Source organism: Colletes gigas, unplaced genomic scaffold (genome assembly GCF_013123115.1).
Source record: "Colletes gigas isolate AHSC1104 unplaced genomic scaffold, ASM1312311v1 Colletes_gigas_Sc00020, whole genome shotgun sequence".
NCBI lineage: Eukaryota > Metazoa > Arthropoda > Insecta > Hymenoptera > Colletidae > Colletes > Colletes gigas.
Window position 1 is genome coordinate 594,685 of NW_025106649.1, and position 12,646 is coordinate 607,330.

At 34.9% G+C, this 12,646-nt stretch overlaps 1 protein-coding gene across 1 annotated transcript in view; it reads right to left on the minus strand.

Annotated features, from left to right (window-relative positions):
- Positions 1 to 12,646, minus strand: part of LOC122400878 (neuron navigator 3) — a 345,501-nt gene that overhangs the window by 313,097 nt on the left and 19,758 nt on the right. The gene's annotated exons all lie outside the window — the stretch shown is intronic.

Consider the following 12,646-nt stretch of genomic DNA (forward strand, 5'->3'; position numbering starts at 1 on the left):
CAAACAGTTGTAAATTCCAAAAGATTTCAAAATTGCTCTCCCATGAAACACGAGTAGAAATTTCCTTGAAGGATCTCCTGACACACCTGATCAATCTGCAAATTGTCGATGATGACTAGAAACAACGGTTCGAGCATGATAAATTAAGGTATACTAAACGCGTCGCGACACGGTGAAAACGGTAATGGTCGATGGATCGATTATTTTCAAGGGGCGTCGATTATGACTTCTAGGTTGCGTGTCCCCTAGAAATGAACGTTTCATTTGTCTACACCAGAGATAAGGATCTATCGATCGATCGAGAAACGAGTTACCATGCTCGACGCTTGTCGCCCGAAGTCTATAAACCGCACATGCCTCGAGTCACCGTCGACCGGGGAACTGCATAAACTATTTAACTTAATTGTACGTTACAAGCTTCATGAATAATTAATTGCATTTGTATGCTAATACGATCAAGTTTGATTAAAACGACCGAGAAAACGAACGGAAAATTTTTATATTCGATAGATTAGAAATTTAATGGACCAAGATTGACACAATACGAATAGAAAACTACAAAAGTTTTAAATATTAAGTTAATTAGAGTCGAGAAGATTAGAGTAGAGAAGATATATAAAAGTTAGTATTATTTATAGCTTAAGAATATTTTTTAAACTGAAAATTATTCTTTTATATTTTCGTGAATATTGGATGACGTATAATGTATAAAAATAATTTAACATTTTGAGAAAGTTTAAATAAACTTCAAATGTAGCTTATGTTAAACTTTAAATATAGAGATTCGATAAAATTCTGTTTTTTTTTTTTCTTTTAAAGAATATAATTTTGAGACAAAATATATTCGAAAGAGTAAAATTCTTTTTTAAGAGGAATAAAATGTTAAACTGTTGTTTTTATGATTTTACTCGTTAGCTATTGGGAAAGTATTCCGTAAAGAACCGTACGCATTAGAAAGTCATCGGAGTCGTTACGATACATCTTGAATTCAATTTGCAACGCAGTGCCAGGTGCTCGACGCCCAAATTGGACGTTTCTACGCAAGAACTCCATACGGTTCTGTCATTATCATTCACAAAAAGAGCGTGACATTTTTGGTCTGCAAGCTAATCGAAGCTAACAACCATCGCAGGCATATTTATCAATCCCCGAATTTTTTCATCGAGCTAGAAAATAGTCTTCGATAGATTTTTTTTTATAAAAAACATTCTAAAATTACACTATTTTGAAATATTATTTCAAATTACATGTTACTTTATTTTGTAATTATTTTCATGCTGTGATCACTTTTGAAATATTTCTTTTTCAGAATATTATATTATATCTATTTTTCAATTATTCGGGAAGAGAGCTTTAAATAAATTATTATATAAATTTCATAAAATAAATATTTTTGTTAATTATTATTTCCAAGATTGCTTATTTTGGTCAATTTGAAGTAAAGAAATAACAAAGTAACTCGTTATTTAACCCTTAAGTGGACTGTCAATCTGAAATGAATTATTTTACTTAATGTTGATTTTTACCAAATTGGTCAATCAGCTTTCCTTTGAAGCATTTAAAAAATAATGAACTAATGGAGAATTACATAAATTTTCAAATAATTACATTTACATATATTATACAACATTAGTTTAAGGTTAAACCACCATAGCTATTATTTTAAAATAAGTTATTTTCTATTTCTATTTCAAATGGAACTTGTCCCAAAATCCAGGTCACATTTTACTCTGTAAATTGAAAATAAACGAAGAAATTAAGGTGCCTCAAAAGACAATTCGTAGCAAAGTTCTATTTTTACTTTTTCAATTATCCGTCTATTATTTCGCTACCCTTAACGAAGGCCACGCGTCGAGAAAGCGCCGTGCAGTCAATTAAGACTTTCTACGGTCAACCGGTGCGCTACCAAGAAGTCCTCCCAACCACCTCCAAGCGACCGGAAGTCGCCAGGGCGCGCTCGTTTCTTCCCGGCGAACGAAACTTCGCCTCCGTCGCCGGTATAAAGACAAAACTCGTTCTCCTCGCGGTGCTTCTTTCCGCGCAAAAGAAAAGCCAAGTCGCGAAAAGGCGTCAGCTCATCGCGGCACGGAACCACCGAGTTTATTGTTTTGGCCGAGTGCCAATATATTTCGCGCGTCGGATCTCGCGAGTGGTTAAAGGTATACAGGCTGTTCGACTACTAATGGTTACCCTTTAAAATTTGTTTACTGGCCTACTTACGAAAAAGAAGTAACAAAGAAAAATTTTCATGAATAGTAAATATCGAATTATGTAAATAATAAGAAAAAACTTACCAATAGTCTGAAGAATATACCATATTGATATATTTCAAAAATGAAAGTCAAATTAGGTTTGACAAATTTTGAGAACATTATTTTTATGTAAATAAATAACACGACAAGGTGTACTAATACTTCGTGAATAGTTCGAATTATGTAAATGGTAAGAAAAATGAAATTGTGTTTGAGATTTTTTTGAGTTTGTAAGAATTTTGTCTACGTAATGAGGAACAAAATTAACAAATTAATGTATAGTTTTCGAGTAATAAAAGACTTTTTGCTTAAGCTACTAGTATCTAGGTTGAAATTCTTTTAAAGACAGTGAAATGAAAAAATGAATTCCGCGACTTTTGTTTTGGATCTTTTCCCCAACTTTCCTGAATTTTGTGGTGGAAGAAGAGGGCCAGGAGAATAGAAACGACCAGACAAACGGTTCGAGCGAGGATGGGGCTCGATAGAGAAAAGGACTTAGTCACCGTGCGTACCGAATCATACACGATGCTCACACACTTTTGTTCGTTCCTCCCGCCCGTGTAAATGAACGTGCGCGCGCACATCGACACCGTGCTTCTCTATTTGTCATACGAGTGTGTCGCGCGCATTCGTATTCCACCGGAGACACGCGAGTATTTACATAGGCGATTCATCTACCCAAGCGTTTCCCAAACCGTGCTCGAACCGTACGAAAAATACTAATTAATAATCAAAAAGATACCATAAAACAATTAAACGTTGCATTGTATTGTTTCTAACTTTACTGATGGGATCTACAAAAAAAACTGTTACACTAAAATCTTTTTTTTTTTATTTTTGATCTACCTGTCATTTTTCTACTATTCTCTACGATTAATAATATCATAATAACTTAGACTAATTATCGACTAGGCCTCTTTGCATGAACTCTATATCTTCCAATGTAATCTATGAAAAACTGATGCACTAAATTTCTTTTTTTTTTTAATCTTAATCTACGAGTCATTTTTCTACTATTTTTTACGATTAATAAAATTATAATAGCTCGAGCTGATAATCGAATAGACCTCTTTGCATGAACTATCTTCCGATGTAATCTATGAAAATATAGCAATGTACTAATGAAAACTTGATGCACTCAATTTTTTTTTTTTTAACTCTGATCTGCCAGTCACTTTTCTACTGTTCTCTACGATTAATAAAATTATAATAACTTGAGCTAATAATCGAATAGACCACTTTGCACGAGTTCTGTATCTTCCAATGTAATCTATGAAAATACAGCAATGTACTAATGAAAACTTGATGCACTAAATTTTTTTTTTTTAACTCTGATCTGCCAGTCGCTTTTCTACTATTCTCTACGATTAATAAAATTATAATAACTCGAGCTAATAATCGAATAGACCACTTTGCACGAGTTCTGTATCTTCCAATGTAATCTATGAAAATACAGCAACGTACTGATGGGATCGACGAAAGAAAAATGTTTCTTTTCAAACGTTGATCTACCCGTTCGAGCACACGTACGCACTAAAACGAAGCCTGAGCGTATGTGTGGAGGCGCGCGGGAACGCACACGCGTCGGTTACGGGCCAGTCGAGACACCCGTACTATTTTTGAGTGTGGCAAAGAGAGAAGCAGGATGAACTTCCTTCATAATTTCGGGTCATCACGCGGATTATAAGTTTCATTACTGCACGGACGCCACTGCGTGGAGTTTTCGACCGTGATTTTGAGCGGCAATTTCGATACGCGCGAATCGAGACCACCCCTCGTTTGCAAAGTCACTGTGTATATCATGGATCATCGTAGGCGATACATTTACTGCAATATTACGATACAATATCGAGGTGAAGATATTTTAATCCCCATTTTGGATTTTTCTCTTCAGGGATATTTTTAATTTTAATAATCACTATTTATCGTAAATGTGTAATAAGGATTACTGGTTTATTTCTAGCGTGAAATCTCGTACAAATGTAACCTAAGATAACAAGATTTTTTATAAATCATTTATAATATCCATTGGCATATGATAATAATTGTCACGAAATAGAATTAAATAGAAACGAATTCTGAGCGACATTTCTTATTCTAAGGAATTAATTTTGCTGCACCAACACAAATATTAAAGTTCATTTATAGTATGATCTATAACAGAAATGTAATTTTTATATGAATAAGAAATTTCTGTTCATTGCTTGAAAGACAGAGTATAAAAATACGTTCGTTTTTACGCTTTGGAAAAAGTTGCTTCAGGTAGGCACTAAAAAAAGTAAATAAAAAGTGACACCTTGCTAAAACGAGCGTGCTCAGTTCGAACGAAGTCATGTTTGCACTTTTCTTCCATAACAACCCCATAAAAAGAAACCTAACGGAGTAAGGTCGGAAGAAGTGGCCAATTTACCGTACTACCAAGGCCGATCCGACGTCCAGGAAATTTTCTGTCAAGTACCTGACGTGCTGTGATAGCATAATGCGCCGGGCCGCGTTGATACCATAACTAATTACGATATTCAACCGACGTGTCATCAAAGAGGAATCAAACTTCATTTTCTATAGATACTATGTACTTTTGTTCGTTCAAGATAACCTTCAGTTATCTAATTCCTCCTCACAGTGCACCATAATTATTCGAACTTTCTACAAACCAAATGATGCAAACTTTCGATTTGTTAATTTATCATCGTTTATTCTCAATTTGTCTATCAATCTTTATTTTTTTCTGGTTAAGTCACGTAGTTAGTTTCAAATGTTTCTATCATTTTTTGTTTCGAATACTAATTTCAAACTGCTGTAACATGTAATATGCACGTAACATATGTCTTTTCCCCCCAATTATTCAAATCAAACATTTCATGTCAAAGTTAAACAGTATCAAACGGTGCACAAACTCGATACAATTGTGTGAAAAGATTCAAACTGAAAAATAAACGAATAGGAGCTCTCAAGCTTCAAAATTATTGTTTGCTACTTTTATAAAAATTAGTTTCAAAATTACTAGTGCCATATGTCCCCAAATCTCTTGGTCCAACAAACACTACAAAATTACACTTCATCAACGACTCTACAATTTCATGATTATTGTTTCTTTTTAATACTGTTTGCACAAACGACTCGTACAAAATTACACTCTATCAACGACTCTACAATTTCCTAATTGTTATTTTCGTTAATACTGTTTGCACAAACGACTCGTACAGCGTCGAACAGTGATACCTGTTTGCAACATCAAATGCTTTGGGGGCTTCGATCGCAGGGGGATTCCCCCTAGCTCTAAAATCGTTAACACAATGGACCCACGGATCTGTGACTCGACCAGGAACGGTCAGGGATATTTGTATGCTACGACGGATACGCCCGTACCTGTATGACATTGCGGGTTGAATCAGCCTTGACGTCGTCGTTGGATTCGCAGACGGACCTTGGTGCCCTGATGCACGCCATGACGTCCACGCTACCAGCCGTTAACATCATCCAAATCGCATCAATTCACGCACGACGCATCAAGCTTCGCGGTAGAATCACTAATTACCGTTTCCAATTGGGCCACGAATACAATCGCAGCCTCGCGGTACCGACGGCGTAATTACACTTAACATTCGTCATCCGAGCGACGATCTGTGTCGCGTACCGAGCTTACGCTTTCTCGGTGATCAACGGAATATTTGCCACGATCCACCAGCCTGGGATCGATCCCTCCAGGCGGCTAAATAGTCCCAGCAATTACGATTACTCGCAGGAGTAGGTGTACTTATTGTTCCGCACCTCCCACGAAATTGGTCTTCGAATTACACCTGGTCTTTCGTACGATTGAGCTATATATATTCTAGCTATATTATATTCTTAGATATGTGCATATATCATTTGCGAAATATTGATGACAAAATAATTGTAACAATCTTCAGTGATTTAATCCTCGGGGTAGATGTTCTCTTATTTTTCGATTCCAGTTGCACTTTGTCTTTTGAATGGTTGTTTTAGCTATGGTATATTTTGGCTATATTGTATTTTTAGATACGTGAATATATTAGCTGTATAAAAGCGTAATATTTCCTTGAGGTGGTAAAGTAACTGTCACGATCTTCAGTGATTTAACTGTTGAGGGGTGTTCTTTTATTCTTCGACTCCAGTTGCACTGTGACTTTCGTACAATTATATATGGTAGCTATATTATATTCTCAGATACATGAATATATTAGCTCTATAAAGGCGTAATATTTCCTTGAGGTGATAAAATAATTGTAACAATCTTCTGGAGTGTCCTTTTATTCTTCGACTCCAGTTGCACTTTGTCTTTCGTACAATTATATATTCTAGCTATATTATATTCTTAAATACATGAATATATTAGCTCTAAAGAAGCGTAGTATTCTTCATTTCACTTATACGATTAAATCGTCCCTGTTTGCACTTTGCAATCTTCTATTCTTCGTTCCCAGTTGCACTTTGTCTCTCATACAACAACGTATTTTATCCGTAGCATATTCTTGCACGCATATATTTATTTAATAAAACGTAATAACGAATTCCCAATGGTTATTAAACAGCACCGATCGCGATAAGCGTGCGGAAGCGTCTCGTCTTTCTCGAAACGAAGAGAAACGAGGCGCGTAGCGAGTATCCACGAACGTTTATCATCGTTCCGCAAAGGCTAACCGAGCGTAGGACGAACGATGCTGGATCACGATCGCCAGCAGACGATCGATAGACCGTGTTCCCCGGTTTATTACCGGGCCGATCTTGTTATCCTCGATGCACGTGCTCTCGCGGAGCGTGTCATCACGTTCCTTTTAACCGGGTGTACTCGGAAGCGCGTCGGGGCGGCGCGTCATACGTGCATCGAGGCAAACGTGCAACAACCGTGCGAACAATAAAAAGTTCGTCGCGGCGTTGACATTCGCGGAAAACGCTCTCGATACGTTCTCACGTTCTTCTTTCGCAGCGAAAGGAAAAGGAGCACGATCTCTGTTTCGACGAACCCGATAGAATCGACCCTGAGTCCAATGTTAATTAGGAAAGCGACGATGTTTACATTTTTAATGGGACAAACGCACGGGGAAACTGAATCGTTTTATATTTTACAAGCTCGATATATTCGACACTGGGGAATCTCAAAGTCTGGCCATTGGGATTTTTGTTATTTTAATTGGGGAATATTATAACGTCAGTTTTAGAGTTTACATTTTTAATGGGACAATCACTAGAGGAAACTGAATCTCGATATATATTCGACACTGGGAATTTCAAAGTCTTCTGGTTTTAATTGGAGAATATTATAACGTCAAATATAAACACATTAATGTTATGAACACACGGGGAAGGTGAATCGTTTTATCGATTATTTTATAATATATATAATCAGTGATGATAAAACTCGATATATTCGGCACTGGGGGATTTTAAACTATCCTGGTTATTAGATTTTTGTTGTTTTAATTTGGAGAATATTATAAGGTCAGTTTTAGAGTTTACATTTTTAATGGGATAAACACACGGGGAAATCGATTATTTTATAATATGAATGAGTCAGTAATTATAATAGAACTCGATATATTCAACACTGGGTAGTCTCAAAGTCCGGTCATTCAATATTTGTTGTTTTAACTTGGGAATATTATAACGTCTATTTATTTGCAATTACCATAGAGTGCTTCGACGATAATGTCACGTTTGGAGTATACGTAGATTCCCGATACAGCGTTAAGGAGGCTGTGCAAAGGCGTAGCGAAGATGGAACAGGAAACTTTGTAACTACCTGCTCCTCGAAGAACGAGATTGATTAAACGGTTCGACGTTACCAGCTTTTTATTAGCGAATCGACGAACTTGCACCGAATCGAGAGAACGAGAGGTGCTTCGAAAGCACCAAAGTTGCGCGCTAATTTAAGAAGAACCAGATACTTCCAGCCCCCCAGAATCTCTCGCTCGATATTATCCAATTATTCAATTTCGCAGTCAACAGTCGCCACCCCGTGTAAACACAAACAACGTTCCACTCGTGTCTTTTTCTCTGCTGTATTATTATCCAATCACTATGGAAGGTGACGAAGGGAGACTCATTCTGTGTCTTCAGGCAATTGTTTTCGAACGATGTTTCGAGAGACTCGTCGAACGTCGATGGACGATGTTCCGCGAAGCAAAGACTGTGATCGTTGAACGGTCGTTGATTTTTTATGGATTTTGGAGGCATCGTCGTGGGGGGACACGTGGAGGCAGATCGCGAGGCGCACGTTGACGAAACTTGTTGCCGAAACGGCGCGTCTCGACGGCGCGGCGCACCGGACGTAACTGAATACGCGCGTCGCGCACGCTTCTCTATGCGTTCCCTCGCTCTTTCTCCTTCCATCGTCCTCTTTCGCACCCTTTTTCCGTCTCTGGCGCGTTTCTTTTTTCTCAATAATAGCTCGTTGCGCCGTTTCATTCTTCGAGTTTTCATCAAACCGTTGTCACTGCGGCGAGCCACGCGCGAAACGTTACTCCCCGTCGCTCCCAACTTCCAACCCCATCGTCCACGATTTTTACCGATTCCGCCATTTTACTTGATCCAGCGTTCGCGACGGTCTGCATTTTCGACTCTCGTTCGACTTTCAAATTTGTCAATTTTTTAGCCCAATAGCGAAAGTTAATATTCTATTCTGTTCTATGGAATACTTTAAAAATTAAAAGAAGAATTAAGTAAACGTTTATACTCAAAATTAAATTTAATTAAGCTATAAGTTTCGATGTCTATTCTATTTTGTTCTATGCAAAACTTTAAAAATTAAATGGAGAATTAAGATTCAATTGAATTAAATTATAAGTGCTAATATCTATTCTATTTTGTTCTATGCAAAACTTTAAAAATTATAAAAGGAGAATTAAGCAAAAATTTAGAATTAAAATTAAATTACACTATAAGTCTCAGTGTCAATTTTATTTTATTCTAGGTAAAACTTTAGAAATTGAAAGGAAAATTAAGGGAAAAATTAGAATTAAAATTCAATTTAATTAAATTATAAGTCTCAATATCTATTCTATTTTGTTCTATGCAAAGCTTTAAAAATTAAACGGAAAATTAAGCAAAAATGTAGAATTAAAATTGAATTAAATTGGACTATAAGTCTCAGTATCAATTCTATTTTATTTTACACAAAACTTTAAAAATTAAAAGGAGAATTGAGCAAAAATTTATAATTTAAATTACACTATAAGTCTCAGTATCAATTTTATTTTGTTCTATGCAAAACTTTAAAAATTAAAAGGAGAATTAAGTAAAAATTTAGAATTAAAATTCAATTGAATTAAATTATAAGTCTCAACATGTGTTCTATTTTGTTCTATGCAAAGTTTTAAAAATTAAACGGAAAATTAAGCAAAAATGTAGAATTAAAATTCAATTGAATTAGATTATAAGTCTCAATATCTGTTCTACTTTGTTCTATGCAAAGCTTTACAAATTAAACGGAGAATTAAGCAAAAATTTAGAATTAAAATTGAATTAAATTAGACTATAACTCTCAGTATCAGTTCTATTTTATTCTACACAAAACTTCAAAAATTAAAAGGAGAATTGAGCAAAAATTTATAATTGAAATTAAATACAATTATAAGTGCTATTATCAATTCTATTTCATTCTATGTAAAACTTTAAAAATTAATACCAAAAATTAAGCATAAATTTATTAGTAAATTGAATTAAATTATAAGTCTCAGTATCAATTTCATTTTGTACTATGCAAAACTTTAAAAATTAAAAGGAGAATTAACCAAAAGCATATAACTACAATTAAATTAAATTAAATTATAAGTATCATTGTCAATTCTATTTCATTCTATCTAAAACTTTAAAAATTAAAACCAAAAGTTAAGCAAAAATTTATAATTAAATTGAATTAAATTATAAGTCTCAGTATCAATTCTATTTTGTTTTCTGAGTATTTCTATATTATATATATATATATATATATTGTTCATTTATAAGCACTGTGCTCTACCTTAATTATAAAAATATAAAGACAGTATTTTCAATAAATCGTTTTGTAAATATACAGTAAAAGGTTTCATTTGTTTCGAAGATCGTGCTCCAAACCAGAAGAAGATTTAATTTGACTATCAGATAACCACTAAAACCACAGTATAGCAGGTTATTCATGACGTTTATTAGACGAAATAGTTCAATTTTTACTTGGATAGTTTTATTATTCGAATTTTAATCTGGACAGAAATTTTGCTCATCTCTGCTTCAATCTTTTGAATAATAATATACATACATATAATATGTATGTATTATAAGTAGGTATAATAACAGTTACTCATAATAAATTATCCGTTACAATTGTTAACCGTTACAAAGAGTAAATCAGGTCACAGAAAATCAAATGTAAGTCAAATGTTGTAGCTACGAATAATTTTGTTTGCTTTTATTTTCAAAGAGCGAACGAAATACACATTTTTCATATAAAATATAATTTGATACGACAAAAATTATCCCTTTTCTAATTTTCACCCATAATATTCTGTCGGATATAAACAAAGTCTACATCTTTTCAATCTCTCTACAATTCTTCAATACATTCTCCTTCTCTCCTTTATAGTTTCTTTGTATTTTACAATTTGCTTTTTCTTAAAGAGACTACAATATTCAATACCAAGACAGAAGATTCTCGAACGCGTGTTAAAATTAATTGCTTAGACGCGGAAAGAAGAAACCGAAGTTATAGAGAATGTTAATTAAATTTAAAAAATTGCTCAATTAATCGTACGCAATTAGGGGATAGAAGGACGGAGGAGAACATAAGGAGGGCATAATAAAAATTGCTGCGGGTCCCATCGTCTTCTAAGAAGATAGCGTCGCTTCCCTTTGGGCGAAAATAACGCGACGACGACCGAGGGATGAAAATAGGAACGAAAGTGGCTAGAGAGAAAGAGGGAGAGGAGTGGATCTTGAGACGAGTGCTCGATTATAAGTCGTTTTAATTCAGCTTAACTGGAAACGGAGCGCGATGAATGGACGCTGATGCCAGGGGCATTGTTCGACAAATTAACAGAATCGAGGAAAGGCTATAAATTCGTCAATAAACGATTTTAGATCGTCGATTAGCCCGTTCCTTCGCGATGTTTTATCGAAAGCAGCTTTACTTTCTGTGCTTCGACTATACTGTCTCCTTCAGTGTCTCTTCTTGCTTTACGATCACATTTTTATATATTAATATCGTTCGTTTTTATGTTTGTTTTAGAGACGTACCAAACTTGATAATTAAATTGTTATCGAAGATGTATTAAAAAATCATGAGTATATAATTTATTCAAAAAATATAACGGAGGCTGCTTTTCCCGTTTAATTCTATTTTTATATACCGTATTCCCTATTTACATAATTTACATTTAAATTACACTTTCCAATTTTTGATTTTAGCACCCCTAAAATAAATATAATTTTTAGACAATTTTAAAAGCATCGAGTAATAATTGTAAATCCCTAAAATCGTTTTTTTTTTATTATTCACTGTATTCAGTATACTTTTTCTAATTGCAAAGCAAAGGGACCTTTAACCTTTTTCGAACATTTCAATTTCAAACGTTTCAAAGTATTTTTGCGAATTTTCTACGCGTGCAAAGTGTGCAAAAATCAAATAAATATCACAAATAGAAACCACTCCAGGGTTAATATCGATGATTCTAGTTTCGACGTAGTTTACGCAGCGCTCGTGTCCGATTTTAATTCCCAAACCAACGAGGCCCATTAAATGCGAACGATCGTTTTGTTGACTGCCCGATTCGAAAGAGGACTACTCGTAGAGAATTCCACGCGCGGACAATGACAAGCACGAGGGTAACGATGAGCATTCTTGACAGGTGCTGGGACTATCGATTGCTATTCCGAACGATTCACATAGGAGCACCATGATTAATTGTAATGCCGGCTATCGAGTTGCCTTTTAACGCACCTGTACGCGCCTACCCGTAGCAACCTGCACGATAATCGACGCCAAGTCGAATATCGATCAGTGCTACGTGTGTACATTTCCCAGTCTTGCTCCACAATCGCTCCAACATTAAAACATTCCTTAACGAACGACAAAGACTCGTTAACCATAGTCAAATCTTGTTTCAAATTCGTATATATAATCTTGGGTCCCTTACGACCCTCAAAGTTGAGCAAATTTTGATCCTCGATCGGCAAATAAAAATTTCATAGTCAAAAACACATTTACGACTGTTCAAACTTACAATTTATTTCTATTTTTTTTTTTGGGTTGCGATACTGGCACTATCGACTTCGTAGTAACACCATTTATCTTCTATTTTTTAATTTTTACATTCTCTATTTCCTACTTCTGCCTGTCTACAATTTATTTAATTCATTCGACGCAAAAGAAATGATTTTACAGTGTTCCCTCGGATAATAAG